Consider the following 3,283-nt stretch of genomic DNA (forward strand, 5'->3'; position numbering starts at 1 on the left):
GAGGCGAGGCCCGGCGGCTGGAGGGGAGGATGTGGGCGGGGCTCCCATCTCAGAAAGGGAGGCGAGCGAGGGCGGAGGGAAGAAGGGAGGGGCTGCCGGGGTAGAGGAGGAGGAAGGAAGGAAAGAAAGAGAGCGAGGGAAAGTGGGGGAAGGAGAAGATGCACGAGGGCAGAGGAGGAGGGAGGGAGGGAGGGAAGGAGAGCGGAGTCCTGCCCGGAAGCTAGGTGAGTGTGGCACCCGTGCCGAGGGACGGGAGCCTGAGACGCTGCGGCTGCTCGGGGCTGAGTAGCTCGCCTCTCTCCCTGATGGGATTCTCGTCCGCACCGTCTCGAGCCTGCAGCGTCCCGGTCCTCGGTCCTTGCCCAGGTTCACTGCAGTCGTTCAGAGGTCCCCGGGAGCTGCTGCCGGCAAGCCCGCTACTGCAGGGACCTATGGTGAGCAAGGCTACCTGGCGAGGGAAGCCGGGCAGAGGGGGTCGGGGAGCATCCTTGGGGGAAACGGCGGGGGGCTCAGCCTGTGGCCACGGCTAAAGGTGGCCTATTTTCCCCCCCAACGGTGGTGCTAGAGGTAGGGATGCTGGCGCTGAAAGGAACTTCCACATCTTCTACTGACTCTACCTAGGCCACTTTTTCCGTCCGGGGGCCCCGGGCGATTTCCACCTTTGATAGGTTCGGGGCAGAAAAGAAGGGAAAAAGAGGAGCCTCTAGTTGCGGGTCGCTGGGAAAGACTGAGGGGCTCTGAGCGGAACGCGTTGCGAGGGCACTGGCGTTTTGCGATTCCGGGACGGGAAGGGTCGGGAGAGAAAGGAGTGTCGGCTCCGAGGTCCGGAGAGTGTGAGAGGGCCGAGGGACCGCGAGGTGGAGAAAGAACACTTAACTAGGGCTGGTCCTGCCGCGGGGAGCGCGATCCTGCTGCCTCCGGGGCTTGCGCGCAGCCAGAGGGGCTGCGTCGAGGGGAGTGTCACCCGACCCGGCCCCCAGTCGGCGGGAGCCCCTGAGAGCACGCGAAGTGCCGCTGCACGACGTGCCTGGTGCACAAACTATTTAAGTGAACTTGCAGCCTCCAAGGAGCCTCTCCCCTATCGTTTCCTGGTGTAGTGTCTGTAGGGACCATGGGCAGGTTGCCTGGCGCTCCGGACACGCGTCTTCCTGCAGTGTCGTGGCCCATGGGGAGTCGCTGGCGAGACGCGCTACGGACCAGGCTCTAGCTGGTCCTCCTAGCCCGGAGCCGACTGGCCAGGGTCTGGGATTCCCTGGTCCTTGCGGTCCTTTCCCTTCGGGCTCGACGATTCCAACGCTTCCAGGGCACCGCTTAGGTGGATGGACTGTGAGAATCGTCGTTTGTGGGCTGAAAGCTTTGTGAGAGGTGAAGATTCCCCCCTCCCCCCCGCCCCGGCAAACACAGACTTAGTAAACTGAGGCCACCTCTGCGCAGACCTCGGCGTCGGAAGACTTGGGCGGGGGAGTAAAGGACTATCGCTACGAGTTGCATCCCTGCCTTTCCCCACTCTCAAGAAAACGTTCTCGAGAGGAGCGTCTTTCTCCGCGTTTGCCTTTTTATTTTAAAAAATTGGGAAATTGAGGGAGGAAATCGTGATTAGAGACGAATCCTACGGAATCTGAAATTAAACACAACCCGCTCTTCGTCCAGCCTCCGGGTTTTAGCGCCGAGTGCTCCCGCCGCCGTCCTGGGAGATTCCTTGGGGCAGAGGCTTGTGCGGGGATACAGGGCGCCCGCCCCTTCCACCGGCCCTTCGCCCTGCGGGGACCGGCTTTCCCCCGTCTGCTTTGTCCATTGCTACAGCTGCTCCCACGGGGCTCTTTTAGGGTTCCCGGCGTCTCAAATAATCCGTTTGCTCTCCCGGCCCTTTCGCAGTCCGACCCTGCGGTGGCGCGGGAGCAGGAAAACCGTAGAACCGCTCCAGGAGCGGCTCGGCTCTCGCCGGGCGCCGACGGTCGCGGGGCGGCGCCGGGCAGCCGGGGCTCGGGGGGGAGGGCTAAGCGCTTGGTTCCTTGCTCTTCCCCAAAGGCTTCCTGCGAGCGTCCCGAGGAGGAAACCAAGTTTGAGGGGGAGAGGCGGGCAAGCCGAGCCCCCCCGCCCCGTCTCTAAAGCAACCCGAGGCTGGAACCGGGAAGAGCCGTGGGGAGGGGAGGCCGGGTGCAGTGCCCACGGGAGCCGGCGTCTGGGGCTCGGGACCCCGGGCCGGGCCGGGGGCCGACGCAGAGTCGCGCGGGACAGGTTTTCGGAAAGGCCCCAGTGCAGAACGACCCAAGCCTGCAGCATCTCCCGTTAGTCGGGACATCCCGGTAATTCCTTGAGCTGTGGGTTGGTAAAATTCTTGAAGAAATATTTGCTGCGACTCTGCAGCTGGTGCAAAGGAGGAAGGGAGTGGGGGAAGGAAGTGGCGGTGGGGGGGGGAGTGGTGGTTTCAAAAATAAGACAATCTGGAGAGAGAGAGGGAGAGAGACGCAGACGCCGAGGTCGAGCGCAGGCCGAAAACTGTTCGCGGTTTTCTCGACTCCTGGGAACGCGGTGGGATTTCTTTTCTGCGCTGGGTCGGGAGTTGTAAAACCTCAGCGACATTAAGACCTGAAACTTGTGATGCGCCCTTTCCACGGCCGCGTCTCCTCTGAGTCCTCCCCTCCGCCTGGAATGGCCCGCCAGCTGCTTTCTTTGGGGATTTGCTTCCCTCGCAGAGGACCCCGCGGCCGCTCCCTCCCCACTTTCCCACACCGATCTCGGCCCAACAACCACCCCCTGCGGCCCGGTGCGGGACTGGGGAGGTAGCTTTGGGCTAGGAGTTCCAGCACCCGCCTGGCTCGTCTGAGCACTCGCTGGCGTTCGGCTGGGGGTGACTGGCTGTGGCTGGGAGCAGTATTTGGCCTCGCGGAGACCGCGGGGAGGAAGTGGCGGGGTGCGTGCTCGAGCGCCTGTTTGTGTGTCCCTCGGCGCTTTCCTTTTAAGTGCTCCCTCGGTTTGTGTGGCTTTGAGCATGCTGGGACGCCGCCGTCCCCGCTCCTGGCCTCACTTGAGCCGTGTTCGCGCCGAGAGGTGTAGCCCCTACAGTGCGCCCCAGATCCCCTGGCTTCAGGTCGCTGGCGCGAGGGCCCGTCCCGCTGCACCGAACGCCGCAGGTAGAAGCGAGGACCTCGTCCTCCGCGTACTGCGCCCGGGGACCGGCCGGGGCCGCTCCGAGCGCAGCCGGAGCTCCTCCCGGACCGCAGGCGGCTCCCGCGGCCGGCGCGGGGGTTGGCCTCTCCTGGAGGGGGCGGGGCCGCGGGGG

General features: G+C 64.6%; 1 protein-coding gene across 1 annotated transcript in view; it reads left to right on the forward strand.

Annotated features, from left to right (window-relative positions):
* Positions 1 to 306: 306 nt before the first annotated feature.
* Positions 307 to 3,283, forward strand: part of BMP4 (bone morphogenetic protein 4) — a 6,794-nt gene continuing 3,817 nt past the window's right edge. Inside the window, exon 1 of the mRNA XM_029952535.1 lies at positions 307 to 434. The gene's annotated coding sequence lies outside the window, so the exon portion shown is untranslated. The remainder of the gene's footprint in view (positions 435 to 3,283) is intronic.

This window comes from Suricata suricatta, chromosome 9 (assembly GCF_006229205.1).
Source record: "Suricata suricatta isolate VVHF042 chromosome 9, meerkat_22Aug2017_6uvM2_HiC, whole genome shotgun sequence".
Classification (NCBI taxonomy): domain Eukaryota; kingdom Metazoa; phylum Chordata; class Mammalia; order Carnivora; family Herpestidae; genus Suricata; species Suricata suricatta.